Source organism: Saccopteryx bilineata, chromosome 5 (genome assembly GCF_036850765.1).
Source record: "Saccopteryx bilineata isolate mSacBil1 chromosome 5, mSacBil1_pri_phased_curated, whole genome shotgun sequence".
Taxonomy (NCBI): Eukaryota; Metazoa; Chordata; class Mammalia; order Chiroptera; family Emballonuridae; genus Saccopteryx; species Saccopteryx bilineata.
Genome location: NC_089494.1, coordinates 69,136,723 through 69,152,653, shown reverse-complemented (window position 1 = coordinate 69,152,653; position 15,931 = coordinate 69,136,723). Strand labels below are relative to the sequence as shown.

At 35.5% G+C, this 15,931-nt stretch overlaps 1 protein-coding gene and 1 pseudogene across 3 annotated transcripts in view; both read left to right on the top strand.

The window, feature by feature from the left end:
* The window catches only part of B3GALT1 (beta-1,3-galactosyltransferase 1), a 602,130-nt gene that overhangs the window by 186,390 nt on the left and 399,809 nt on the right, over positions 1 to 15,931 (top strand). The window lies entirely within an intron of this gene.
* Positions 5,367 to 6,221, top strand: LOC136306494 (small ribosomal subunit protein uS2B-like; annotated as a pseudogene).

The following is a 15,931-nucleotide window of genomic DNA, read 5'->3' as shown; positions in this document are numbered from 1 at the left end:
TTCCTTTTTCTCCACATCCTCTCCAACACTTGTTATTACCTGTCTTGTTGATAACAGCTAATCTAATAGGTGTGAGGTGGTATCTCATTGTAGTTTTGATTTGCATTTCTCTGAAAGCTAGTGAAGATGAGCATCTTTTCATATATTTGTTGGCCATTTGTGTTTCTTGGGAGAAGTATCTGTTCAGGTCTTCTCTCCATTTTTTTAATTGGATTGTTTGTTGCTGAACTCTGTGAGTTCTTTATTGTTTTGGATATTAACCCCTTGCCAGAGCTGTTTGTAAATATCATCTCCCATTTGGTTGGCTGCCTTTTTGTTTTTTTGTCAGTTTCTTTTACTGTGCAAAAGCTTTTTAGTTTCATATAGCCCCATACATTTATTTTTGCCTTTACTTTTCTTACCTTTGGGGTCAAATTCATAAATTGTTCTCTATGGCCAAGGTCTATGAGTTTATAACTATGTTTTCTTCTATGTAATTTATTGTTTCATATCTTATATTCAGGTCTTTGATTCATTTTGAATTAATTTTGTGCAGGGGTACAAACTGTCATCAAATTTCATTCTTTTGCATGTGGCTTTCCAATTTTTCCAGCACCATTTATTGAAGACACTTTCTTCTCTTCACTGTGTATTTTTAGCTCCTTTCTTGAAGGTTATTTGTCCATATATATGTGGTTTTATTTCTGGCCTCTTGATTCTGTTCCATTGGTCTGTATGTCTGTTTTTTTGTCAATGCCATGTTGGTTTGATTCTTATGTCTCTATGGTATAATTAGAAGTCAAGTAGCATGATACCTCCAGCTTCATTCTTTTTTCTCAGAATTGCTTTGGCTATTTGGGTTTTTTTTTATGGTTCCATACAAACCTGGTGATTTTTTGTCCCAGTAAAGTGCAAGCTCTATGCTGATCAGGTGTTCCTGATTTGACTTTCTCGTGCAGTGGGACACTCCTGCTTATCAGCAGGGCTGGCAGCCTCTTCAAGACTATTCCTGAGGTGGCTATGAGGTTGCTACTGATCAGTACTGACACTAACTGCTATAAGAGGAAAAACACAACTGACACACAAGTTAGTTGCAAGAATCACACAGGCAATTTATTATTCACATATCCTTTTGGCATGCCTGGGTACAGCTTAAGGGGGACCATGTCAATGTGCTCCTCTCAGCTGTCTTTGGTCAGAGCTTAGAGCAGCGTGGAGACAGTCCATGTTCATGTTGGAGTCTGTGCGGCTGCTGCAGCAGGGGGTCCCTCAGCTTTAGTACCTTTTCTGACCAGCGCCTTCTAACAGGTGTCAATCTACAGGATTATCACCTCAAACTACCTTTTTGGGAGTTCCTCTCAGGGAACCCCTTTTATGTTAATCTACTAAAATGTTACATCAAACCACTTTTAAGATGTTCCTAGGAAAGCTTCTTGTTTATGTTAACTTACAAAATTACAAAGTTATGACATCAAGCCAATTCTTATCTATGTATAACTTCAAACACACACTAACTGGGCCCTGCTTAAAAGTCAGAGTCTGCTTATCACATCTGCACACACTATATTAATTCCTATCCAGATGGCATAACTTTAATTTCCTTAATTAATTTTAATATTATATCTTAATTACTTTTATATATTTTTCATATTTTTATATTTCTATATATATTTCATTACTAGAACATTATATTACTACAACATTTTTTGTTCTATTTCTTTAAAAAGTGACATTGGGATTTTGATGGGGATCGCATTACTTATATATTGCTCTGGGTAATATGGCCATTTTAACTATGTTTATTCTTCCAATCCATGGACACAGAATATTTTTCATTTCATTGTGTCTTTTTCAATGTCTTTCAATGTTTTCTAGTTTTCAGTATATAGGTCCTTCACATCCTTTGCTAACTTTATTCCTAAGTACTTAATTTTTTTGTTGCCATTGTAAAAGGAATTATTTTTTTGAGTTCATTTTCTGAAGTTTCATCGTAAGCATATAGAAAAGCAGTAGACTTTTGTACATTGATTTTGTATCCTGCAACTTTACTATATTGGTTTATTGTTTCTAATAGTTTTTTAGTGGAGTCTTTGGGGTTTTCTATATACAGGATCATGTCATCTGCAGAAAGTGATGACTTTACTTCTTCTTTCCCAATATGAATGCCTTTTATTTCTTTCTCTTGCCTGATCGTTCTGGCTAAAACTTCCAGAACTATGTTGAATAAGAGTGGAGAGAGTGGGCAGCCTTGTCTCGTATCTTTTTCTTTCAGTTTACATTGTTTTCTAAAAGAATTTATTTAAACTTTCTAGATCTTTTTGTTTTTCTTTTTTTGCTCTATTTTATTTCTCCAACCAAAACCATTATTTAATTTTTTTATTGATTCTTTAAAAATAATGATCATAGTTAATTTTTGAGAAGTATAATTAAACATGATTGGTCATTATTATTATAAAGGATAGAGTCTAGATTGATCTGTACCAGTTGCTAGACTGGATTTATTTATTTCTAATTTCAAGAACAATGAATCTAGAATCTGATTACAGGATCCCTGGCTGTCATGGGTCAGTGATTGAGAATATGTTTGACTAAGTGGACATTAGTTGTTGAATTTCAAGGTTCATGAAGAGATCCAGAAGTTACCTGGAGCATGATTCCACTTTTGGCTTTGGACCTGTCACCTACAAAATGAATCTCTGGTGGTAGATTGCGTACTTTAGAGGGTTGTTCTTTCATCTTCAATTGGATCAAACTAGATAGTCAATAATTCCGAAAGCTAGCAGTGTTAAACAAGTTTGTACAACCTTCTTACTAATGAGCCCACTGACTGCCCACCCTTCAGCCTTGCTCTTAGTTTCTGCAGCTGCCTTGGGTCCTGTGTTTGATAACAGAGTCTTTTTAGCAAGTTTACTTTTTCGCAGTTCTATTTTTATAGTATTGTGAGTGCTTAAATTGTGCATTGTTTTTCCCTAATCTTATATTATCTTCCAAATATTCTTAAAGATATGCTATGATGGCACCCTTTTCTGTTAACTATCATTGCAGTACTGGATTAATTCTTTCTTTTATTTTCATCTTAACATTTCATTGGTTTTGGAAAGAGGAAGTATGATCAAATATCCTCTGGTTTCAATGACCCAGATTATTGGATTTAGATATCTGATTATTAAAAAGCCGATACATCTTTTAAAAAATATATACAGTGTCTTGTAATAGTTATAAAATAATTTGGGAGAATTATGATTCTGATATTCAGTTCTCTAAATTACTTGTAAATGAAGTAGGATAGTTTGCTATTTATGGTTTTTGTCTCACATTCTTTAACTTTTACTGGAAAGATACATTGGAAATCTGCCGAGATAGCACATTCAGAGCAGAAATACTGAGGAAGAATATCAGCTGCTTTGCCTTTGCTTCCTGAATTCAGATCAAAATATTCAGTGAGATGCTTTCATCCCACTCAAACAAAGGAGGTTGCTAGTTTATAAAGTCGAGAAAATCGTCCATTTTTTGTTTGTTTTTTGACACTACTAGCAAATAATAGCAATGACCCTTCCACATATGTGCATCTTATAATTCATTAAAACAAACAAAAGAAAAACATTAAAGATATGATTTAAGGTGTGTACTCTGCTGGAAAAAGGTCACAGCATGGCATTCTACACACAATTACTGTTACCAAGCAATTGTATTCAGGGCAATAATATTTGCAAAATGTATTTACAAATCATTCTCTTAATTGTAACTCTTTCTAAAGCACTTTATGGGTCAGGATCATGGACTTGTAATGATGACTAGGTGTTTTTCACCTTTAATTTTTCCCCTTAAATAATAGAAAGATGTTTTTATTCCCTCACACTATAAGAGCATAAGAATATAAGGATTTGTTATTTACCAAAGAAGAAAGAAAAATGAATGTGTGCTGGGTAATTTAATTTCTAAAGCACTTCATCCTTTTCCTGAGAGAGACTCCCAGCCATGCAACATTCAGAATGTAAACAGAAATGAATGAATGATTTAGCAGTAATATTGTTTCCAATTTTGATGTGAATTAAAAAGTGAAAGTTATTCAGAATATTCTTTCATTCAAATTAATCTTTGCTGGATGCCTCATACATTATTCAGAATGCTGTGGTGAAGTGACCAATTCCATATGAATGCTACATGGATTATTTTATTCAAAATAGAGCCTCTACCAGCAGCATGAATAACCATAATTAAATAAAAAATTTTAATGTAAAAAAAATATTTTTTTAATTAAGCGAGAGTCGGGAAGACAGAGACAGACTTTCTCATGCACCCCACCATGGTCTACCTGGCAAGCCCCTACCAAGCAATGCTCTGTGTGACTGGACCACAACTCATTTGCTCAGCAACCAAGCTATTTTAGCATCTCATGCCAAGGCCATGGAGCCATCCTTAGCATCTGAGGCCAACTTGCTCCAATTGAGCCATGACTGCAGGAGAGGAAGAGAGAGACAGAAAGAGAAGTAAGACAAGGAACAGTGGAGAAGCAGATGGGTGCTTCTGTGTGCTGTGACCGGGGAATTGAACCCAGGACTTCCACATAGTGGGTCAATGCTCTACCACTGAGCCCAACCAGCCAGGGCCAAATATACATGTATTCTTAAAATTACATTTTCTGTGTTTTAAGTAACCTTTCATGGCCATGCTTATTTCTAAGTAGAGTAGTGATAGCATAGAGTCATCATTGAGAGCTTATGCTATTTTTAGACTAGATGATTAATTTTAAAATAGTTCATATTTTGTAAAGAATTCATGAGCACATTATCTCTGGCTGTCAATGGTATTTGAAATATTTATTGATGATGAAAGAGACAGAAATGGCAACAAAATCACAGTGGTAAGCTGCCTAGATGCATGGTAATTGTTTTTAGGCTGGGTGAGATCCAATATCATATATTTGTGATATCATTCAGATATACAGTAGGAATTGAACTTTAAGAAACATTAAAGCCCGGTGCTTCTCAAATTTTAATGGGAAAGTCATAACCCAAATATCTTTTTAAAATATAGATCTGAATTTCTTAAAAAGCTCCAGATAATGCCAATGTTGCTGGTTCAATAAACCATACTTCAAGAAGCAAAAGTCCTAGAGACTGGACTTCAACTTTGCAAATCCAAAATCTCAATTTTGCCAGTTTACATAAAATTTGATCATAAAAAGACAACACACAACAACCAAAGAGAGAAGAGGCTGTTGTATAAGCTGAATTGCCATTTTAATTATGGCCCTGGTTGTTAAACCTGAATTCAGTGAGAATGACGTGTAGAATTTCAGGGTTTAGTTTTTCTCTGCGCTATCCTGAGAGGAGCTCATACTGCACTGTTTTTGGTTCCAAGTAACTTAAAGAGAAACTTTCACAATGTCCAGAGCCCTTGATGTCCTTCAAATGAAGGAGGAGGATGTCCTCAAATTCCTGGCGCAGGAACCCCTTGGGTGGCACCAACTTCGACTTCCAAATGTAACAGTACTCCTACAAAAGGAAAAGTGATGGCACTGTGTCATAAATCAGAAGAGAACCTGAGAGAAGCTTCTGCTGGCAGCTCGTGTCGTAGTTGCTGTTGAAAACCCCACTGATGTCAGTGCCATATTGGCCAGGAACACTGGCCAGTGAGCTCTGTTGAAGTTTGCTGCTGTTCCTGGCTGCTTCACTCCTGGAATCTTCACTAACCAGATCCCCGCAGCTTTCTGGGAGCCAAGAATTCTGGTGGTTCCTGATCCCAGGACTGACCACCAGCCTCTCACAGAGGTGCCTTATGTTAGCCCGGCTACCATTGCCCTGTGTAACACAGACTCTGTTTTGTACTACATGGATGTTGCCATCCCTTGCAACAACAAGGGGCTCACTCAGTGGGTGTGGTGTGAATGCTGGACTGAGAAGTTCTGTGCATGCGTGGCACCATCTCCTGTGAATACCACGGGAGGTCATGGATGATCTCTACATCTACAGAGATCCTGACGGGATTGCAAAGGAAGAGCAAGCTGCTGCTGAAAAGGCTGTGACTAAGGAGGAATTTCATGTGAATGGACTGCTCAAGCTCCTGATTTCACTGCTGCCCAAACGGAGGTCGCAGACTGGCCTAAAGGCACAGGTGTCTTCTGTACCTGTTCAGCAGCTTCCTACGGAAGCCTGGAGTGCTCAGCCGCCACTGAAGACTGGTCTGGAGCCCCCACTGCTCAGGCCACTGATGCCGCGGACCAGCGCGGCTCCAAATAACGGTGCGGAATTGAGGAAACACACTTGTCAAAACAAAACCGATGGGACTGGGAGGACTCTTCAAACTGCCTGGCAGTATCTGAGTGCCTCACAGCCCCAGTTCGCTTTATTATATAGACCTATGCAAATCAAGGACCCTGATACAAAGTTGCACATCACAGGCTAAGACAGGAACTCTCCCAAGGCAAAAACAGGATAGTTAGTGAAATTTACACAGGAAACATTAGTGAAATTTACAAACATCTGAAACAAACAAAGAGTCAGAGGAAGGGCATGTATATTGCTTCCTGCAACCCAAGGAAGCAAGTGGAGTGGGTGCAAATACTCAGCATCAAAGCCAAATATGGAGATGGAGGGGGGAGAACTTAGCCTTTTGCTAAGCCTTGAATCTATAATGGCTTCCTGCCATTAATGGTCCACAACACACTGACAGGGTAGGAACAACCACAGAGTGATCTTAAGCTGTTCTTCCACAAACTTTTCAACAGAATGGAGACAAGGTTGATGGAAAATAGTCTCCCCTTTTCTACTCAACCTTTGTTATTATTCTGTAAAACAACTTTATACAGACTGACATTTTATTTATCCATGCTTACCTTAATCATCTATTTCCAGATCCCTAAAATCCTTAGTCCCCTTGACTGAAAGTGATTGTTCCAGCATCTGAAACTATTACTTCATAGTTTATACCTTAGGGTGGATTTTTTAAATATAATATATATACCTAGTATCTCCTACATTTTAAGATTCCTCCTTAGAATAAGCCTCAATTCCAAATTATTGGACAGCTCTGATGATTTTATATTCCTAAATTATTTGTTCAGTATCAATTAGATAATTATATGAAATGCAGTGCATGTATTTTGTTAATTTTCACAAAGCTAATACAAGAACTATAAAATTTAAAGACAAAACTGAAATGAAATGGAATAGAGATATTTTGGATTGGGGTTATAGAACAATGCTACTTTTTGTCATTTAAAAGTAAGTGTTTATATAAAATTGAAATTATATGTCCAAAGGACTTCAACTTGAAAATGGGACAAGTGCCAGTGGATCTTTCTATTTTAAGTGGGACAATGGCTGACCAAGAGTTCTTCATTTGGTGGGGGGTGGAGGGTGGGATAAACTCTTATTACCATAAACTCAATGGAAATTTTAACAACGTTTTAGGAACATGTGAAAGAAAAGAGGTAGTAATCTGAATTTCTTAGTGAAGTTGTGTCAGACTAAATTAATTTTCCTCTCTGTCAGAATGATAGGACTGATATATCAGTTGAAATAACAGCTATAATTTACCTTGACTTTAAATGAGCTTCAGCTTCTACTTATTTGGCATACAGATTACATATTTTTAAAAAGTATTCTAAACTAGAATCTTGCATGGTTAGAGCTTTATTTATCCACACCAGAAACTTATCCAAAATTATCTAAGATTTTTGTATCTATGTATGCAGTGAATTTCTATTGATATCATAATCATGTCTACTTTTTTTGTATATTCTCAGCATCCACCTGCAGATAAACCACAGTTTTGAGATATAGTAATAACTGGAATATTGTGTGGGTGTGTTTGTATGTGTGTAAACCACACAGAGTCAACAATCTGCCAGAGGAATGGTAGCTTGGCTTGGGATGTCAGGGCCGACCTTCTGGGTAAACCATATCTTATAACAGTTTAGCTCAGAATGAGTAGTGTATTGTTCAGGATTCTTGAGAGAATGGAACCAACTGTATGTACACATGATGGAGTAATGGCATCATTATTTGGCTCCCCTATCCGGAAGCCCACCAAAACCAGCAAAACTGAAATATATGGATCCTTGTGACTTGGTGAGGCTAAGTATGGCCTGGAAAGTGATAGATATTTAATATATGCATGTTAACTTGATTATTTTTAGCCCAAGTATATCTAGATAGATATATACATCTATAGATATATATGTATGTATTAAGGAATTGGCTCATGCAATCATTATGGAGGCTGAAAAGTCTCACTATCGGATGTCTACAAACTGAAGACCCAGGAAAGCTAGTGGTATAATCTAGTCTAAATTCAAAGACCTGAGAACGAGGAGAGCAGATGACATAAGTCCCAGTCAGAGGGCAGGAGCAGACTGTTGGCATGGGTCAAGCAGTCAGGCTGAATGAGCAAATTCTCCCATTTCCACCTTTTGTTCTGTGTAGGCTCTCAATGGATTGGGTGACGACCACCCATATCTGAGAAGGGAATCTGCTTTAGTCACTCCACCAATTCAAATACTAATCTCATCTGAAAATACCATAGTTAACATACCCCAAAATAATGGTTAGCCCACTATATGGGCACTAGGTGACCCAGCCAAGTTGATGCATAAGATTAACCATCACAGATAGCCACTTCCATCCCAGCCTTCCCCAGTATCTTTCCGCTCCATTACCTGCTGGCCCTAGAAGACCTGAAATCAACATCATTTCAGAAAAGGTAAAGGAAAAAAAAAAAAGAAATCTGCAGAGCTATATGGAAGAAAAAAATGCTTTAAAATTCCAGAAACCAGTTTCTCAAACATAATTGCTATAACAGGAGAGATGTGGTTTGGACTTATGCCTCATGTAAATATCATCTGCTTATTTAAGTGTCAACCTTATTCTCTCAGAAATCTTAACAATCTAAGAGAGAAAAGCAATGTTAGAAATAATAACCCCTTTGAATAGGATTTTATTGTAATAAAACTCCCATATGCTATCCCATTTTCTAATCAGAACAGTATTCTAAAGTGCTGCTTCTGAAATATCAGGTTTTCATATGAGAAAATTAGGGTTAAGAAATGTTCTAAAAACAACCTGTTTAATATACATCTATTGACTGCTGGCCACTTCCCAGGCAACATTCAAGTCTCATTCACTTAAGGATCGGAGGCACATAGAGCTGCCTGCAGGTTATGCGTTTCTGTACCTAAAACCAAGTCAAGAGCAACAATAAGTCAGGGGACTCACCCCCTGTAGAACATGTTTCAAAATGCCAAGCCTTTGTTTCAACTTAATAATTCCATTTGCAAGAATTTCAAGTACCTGACTTCAACATTTCCATATCAGATCTCAGCTACTTATAGGTTTCTATGCATAGAATATTTCATACTGTTTTCTGTGTCTCTTAATTCTTTTAGATTAAGAACCTCTAAAAATATGCTCATATATTTGACCTTTTATAATGATGATGTTTACTTTTAGGGAAATTTTTAACTGGATCAAGGTTAGCTTATAATGTTTTCCCAGATTTAAATCTAAGTTTCATCAGATTTGAAAAGAAAAAAGATATGCCTAAAATGTATGTAACATTATTTTGTGGATAAGGCAAGATCCTTAGTTCATTATTTCATATACATATATATACAAATGAGATACACACACACACATGCACACATATACTCACATACAAACACATACAATATGTATATATTTTTCAGTTTTATTGATTTTGGTTGGTTTCAAGATAGGGAAACAAAATAAAAATGCCATTGCTCTATTTGAAGCAAAATTCAGTCCTTTTCTTCTAATAGATTATTCTAAAAGCTATACTCTTAATAATATCTATAGAACCATAGAGTATAGCATGTCACATTCCCTTAAAATGAGGTCTCACCACCATAGATATGATCCCTTCATGTATGGCAGAGACCAGAGGAAAAAAGGTGATCTTTTTAATAAATCTTCAGTTGGATATAAAAGAAATGACTCTAACTCCTAACTCATACCATGCATATAAATCAACTGCAGATAATATAAGATCCATATGTGATAAGTAAAACAATAAAACTCTCAGGAGAAAACATACAATGCATCTTCTAAACCATGAAATAGAGAAGGATTTCTCAAATAGAAAACAAAAAGCGCCAATAATAAAGAAATAAAAAATAACAAATAGGACTATATTAAGAACTTTGGTTTATCAAAATATACCACTAAGACTGTGAAGAGGCAAAGCACAGACAGGGAGAAGGTCATTATGTATATATATCTGGCCTGTGAGCTATAGTATGCAGGGCTGGCTTATTATCATATATTTTAAGGAATAAAAATAAAACATCCCCAAATTTCCAAGTTATCAAATTTATGATCAGTCTATTTATGATGAGAAATTAGCAGTTTTTCCCTTCAATATCTTATCAATATAAGAACATAGCTTAAGAATTCAGCATTCCAACAGTCAGGGATTAAGTTGTTTTGCTAGAATATATAATACTTAAGTTATCATTTATTTGGGAGAATTTAATTCTTCAAAGTAACCTTGTTTGTTTGTTTGTTTGTTTGTTTGTTTATTGGAATGCAGAATGCAGATTCCTGATTGGGATGTGATGTGCATACTTTCCCTTCATGGCAGCAGCAAGACAAAGTATTAGTTTGGCATACACTTATGAAGGGTCCCTCCAGCAATATCTCAGTTCATGGAGATTATTGTAAAACGGATAATGGTTTTAGAAATATTTCTAGGGATTTTTAAATACTTCATTAAGGATAAAGACATATTGGCTAAGGTGGTTTTCGCCACAAGGAAAAGAAAATTCAACTCAAACCAGCTTAAGCAATATTGAGAATTCTGGGGACCTCGCTTAACTGAATAAATTCAGAGGTGGTTCAGGAAGCAAGTTCACTTCTCTTTTCTTCTGTGGCCCTGCGTCCTCTGTGTATAGGTCTTGTCACAGTGCTCTTTATAAGATGGCCATTGTACTCCTTGTTTTACATTTGTAAGTAGATCAAAGACAGAGAGAGAGAGACTTTGAAAATTTGGCCCATAAATGCATTTGGTTTCCCAGGAGGCATCATCAAACCTGCCTTACCTATCTTTGGTCCAAAATCTATCATCCACCCATTCCTCGAACAAAGCCTTACTGCCTTCAGAATAACCCTGGCTTAAAGGGCCCATCTTGAATGAATTTTGAATGAATCTCCGAGGCAAGTTACCCTGAGTAACTTAGCCCAATAGTTTTCAGATTATGGTCCGTGAACCAGCAATGTCAATAATACAAGAGAATTTATTAGAAATGTGGTTTACTGCTCCTCATTCTAGACCAACTGAATTAGAAAACTCTAAAGCAAGGCTCCAGCAATCTGTATTTCATCAAGCCCTCAGGAGACTCTGCACAATAAACTTGAGAACCACTGTTTTTTGATTAACCAGAGGCCACATCTAGAGCTGGAGGCAAATCTTCAAACTACACAGTCACTAATTAATTGGAAAGGTCTGAAATACATTGTAGATATAGCCATAAAGTCAACCACACACAAAGTATAAAGTATATTTATGTGATAGTGAAAATTTTCAGAAGCATTTAGTCAATTAAAGCTGTAAAATGTCATTTCCTTTAAATGAGATAAATTCTTATCTATTTGGGTTGGTTTATTTTTCATACTTCAGATTGAGGTCCTTTTAGGTAATAATAGAAGTTACTTTATTTCATTGTGACCATATTTTTAAAGTGTATTAGATTTCATATAGAGAATAGAATAAAATATAGAATGCAACAATGTGAAGCTTTTATTCAAATGTACATTCACATGTATAATAAATATGTGTGTGTTACTAGGTTGCAATATAAAATGCTTAACAACTAACTAGCAACCTTAGGGCAAACTGCTCTCATTTATAGTTTGCCAATCTCTATGGTGTAAATATTACACTTCCTCTTTCCCCTAGCAGATGTCAAGCTATCAGTATGACACTATTGATGGTGGAATTCAGCAAGATGCACTGTGCACACTGTTATATATTATTTCAACCATGAAGATAATGTAAATAACCTCAAAAGCATATAGTAAAATAATTAGAAACTGTTAAGTTTTGAATGTTTATTATCTTTACTTTTAATATAATGTATCTGATCTTAAGTTATATAATCTAATGTTTAATAATGGCCATTTTAAACCACTATTTCCCAAAATTCTTGAAAATTCTTGCAAACTGATATGAAACAGATCAGGCACATTATTGGACTGTACCAGAAAGTTTGAAAGCTACTGGTTTAGCCATTCTCCATGCTTACTGCTAACTCAAAATTAATGAGAGAAAATGGCATATGTAATACACCTTTTTAAGACCTTTACTCTTTCTGTGTGCTACCTAAACTTTTCTGTTAGGAGAGAAAATTCATCCATTCTACTCTTTCTATAATCAAATTATCTTTCTCCCTAGAAATAGGCAAATGTATCCATCCGTCTTTCCTTTAATATATCTTGGAAGACAGTAGTTGAAAGTCATCTCATATCCAATTGTTGATGTAATTTTGTGTCATTAACTTCAGTGAGGAGACTGGAATAATAACAATAATAATAATGTAAGTGCAGTTAGCTTCTATGGGCTGGTTCATGTTCACCAGACTAAGGTGAACTAAGAACCTTCAAAATAAGGTTTTCTCATAGTAACCTTTATCTCACTGTAGTATATTATAAAAATAAATATGAATTATACCCTTTTTGTCTTCATATTCTCTCAAATAGTTTCATAAAGGATATCAAAGGAAGTACCTTATTCTGGGAACAAACTTTCAAATATGACAAGATAAGTGCCATATAAGTTTGTTCTGAGACATTTTTTCTCAGAATTTTTTAGTATATTAATAAATTAATACAGATTTATTCATGAATAAAATTAATTTTCCACTTAAGCTTATGGAAACATTATAAGCCTATTCCTCGAGGCACAACCCATGGCCTCTTTTTCTAATGACTTGCCCTAGTTTATTTATTTCTTCTGGTATCCATTATACTTATATTCTTTGTGGCAAAACTGGAACTCCATTGTTCTCTCATTACCACCTCACCTTCACTAAACTTTAAGAACCATAAGATCAGAATCATTTATTTTTGTCCCCATAACCCCTAGCAACATTAGGAACACAGTAGTATGCAATGCCTTTTAAATATTATTAGAAAGAAATTTAAGGTTTACTATATGGGTCTGTGCAGTTAGTTCCCCCTAATAATGTTAATATATGAGTAGTATTATTTAGTTCTTAATAATGTTAATTACTATTCCAAATGGTTTATTCATATAATTTTTACACAAGCACTAGGTCATATATGTATGATCACATGGTTTGACGACTGGTACCTAAGTTCTTAGACTCTAGAATCAGCCCCCATAATCCATAATCATTCACTCTACCACCTCACATACAGATATAATTAAGCAGTAGTACCATGTTTTAAGTGTCTGCCAGCAAAAAATTCAACATTAATGAATTTCAGTGCTTTTAAGTTTGGGTACAAATGGACTTTAAAGTTTTGAAAGTTCTCTTAGGGTAACCCAGGAAAAGAAAAGAAAATGGCAAGGATCGGACCAAATATATGAGCAGGACTGAGAATAAACTGAGCAATATAGACATTTGATTTGTGCTTCTGGGAAAGGGACAAACAGAGATGTAGGGTAATTCATTGAAAATTTACCATGAAAACCGGAAACGTTTGTAATATCAGACCTGACATTTTAGAACTGTAGTTCATGTCTATGACAAAGTCTCTCAAACCCAAAGGACCTGAACAAGAGCTGAGACAAGCTGAACTTTGGGCTGAACCACCCTTTCAAGATTTGCCTTACTTAAATCTGAGACACTTAATTGTTTCATCTTTTAATCTTCAATATAATTTCTAAGAGAAGTCAAACTGAAAGAGAGGGGCTTTCTAAAATATAGTTAACATATATGATTTATAGGAGGGATTCTTTATTTGAAACCAAGAGTCTTGTGTCTGTGTGCTTCATATCTCTTTCTATTTAATGTAATGATTTGAAAAAACCCAAAGCGTTAGGAGGATAAACTTATCATACATGAACTGCAATGCTTCAGCTACTTATTAAAGAGGGTAAACTAAAAATAAAGACAATAAAAAAATGTGGTTTCTTGGTCTCAGTGAAGTAATCATTCTACTTTTTATACAAGAATAAAATTTATACTAGTTTGAATGGGCTTCTTTTCCTTGTAAGAAGTTAAAATTATATGTCCTGTGTCAGATTTTTGTTGTTATTGGCTGTTAGAAAGTTCTATGACATTCTAATTGAGAATAAAAATATGATTCACTCTATATCAAGGGAGAAAGTATTTTGAATGCTAATGGTGGACAACTCTTACCTGTATAGCAGAATCAGAATTCACCCAGTATAAAGAAGAGTAGGGCAATGCAGGGTAATGGCTGAGAGTTGGGGTGGTTGAAGTCATATAATCTTAAATTATAAACTCAACTCTCCTGATTATCAGTTTAGTGACCTTAAAGTTACCTAATTTTCCTTAACCTCTACCTCCAAATCTCTGACATGTTTATGAATGGAAATATTGACTCAAAGTGTCATTACGGGAAATAGATGATCTAATAGATAGGAAGTGCCAAAGGCAATAAATGGCAGTTGCAGTGTTATAAACTCAACACTTTGCTTTTCATTCATGTATTATTCAGAGCATAATTGATCACAAGAACATTTTTCAAATTTGTATTGGCATTGAGGTCCATTCTGCTCAATTCTTTATGTGTCAACATAAGTAACATACTATTTTAAAGTATCCAAATGGTTCTTAAGAGGGAGACTCTTTTAAGCATAGGCAGGCAGATTGACAGAAAAATAGATACCTTGTTTTTCCAGATGAGACATTCCCACTTTATTTTGTAGGTAACTGCTGCTGACCATTCTATTTTAGTCCTTTGTATAAATCAAAGATTATCTCTCTATTCTAGAATGTGAAGAAGAAAGTATTTAAGAAACACTTAAGTATTAAGAAAGAGAAAAGAGAAAAATATCCACTCACTGAACTTGTTTGAGTGTGTATTTCTGATATAGCTTAAAGTGTTTGTTCATGACTAGATCAGAGATGTGTATATTCAAATTTATTTTTAAAAGAATTCCAGAAAACAAATATACATTATTTTTAATTATCTAAAAAATTGTCTGCCCTGGCCATCAGCCCCACATACAGAATGTCCCGTGTTCGATCCGCAGTCAAAGCATACAAGAGAAGCAAACATCTGCTTCTCTTTCCCTCCCCCCTTCTCTCCCTTTCTTTTTTCTCTCCCTCTTTCCCTCCGGCAGCCAGTCACTTGATTGGTTCAAGTGTGGCCCCAGAGCTGAGGATCACTCAGTTCGTCTGAGAGTAGGCCTCAAGCACTGAGAATAGCTTGGTTAATTTGAGCATCAGCCCAAGACAGGGTTGCCAAGTGAATTTCAGTCAGGGTGCATGCAGGAGTCTCTCTCTCCTCTGCTCACTTTAAAAAAAAAATTGTCCATGATTTTAGCTTGATTGTAAAACAGAATAATGCCAAGAAATAAAAAGTAACTTCATATCACAGAAGGAGAAAATGGACGATGTAATGAAGATGTGACTGAATTTCTTTTTTCCTCCCTTCATAAGGTTCTTCTTTCCCATCTCCATGGGCATTTCTCACAGTGACTTTTGTGAAAGGAAAGCTCAGTGACATTGTCTGCAGAAATCATCTGCTGTTCCTAAATCAGTCACAGGTGTTGATTCAAGGCAGGAAAACACATTGCTCCCAATCACACCTCTGCTTACTGTCTTCAGAAAGCCTCACTTTCCTATAAATGCAACTCCATCTCTTATAGACAGACTGAAATATTTTAATGCATTTCTTAAGGAAATGTTATTTATGACCCAGTTTTATTAATATGTCCAGGGAGCTATAGAGTTTTTTTTTCTTCTTAAGAAAAAAGATGGTAAGATATCAAAAAATGA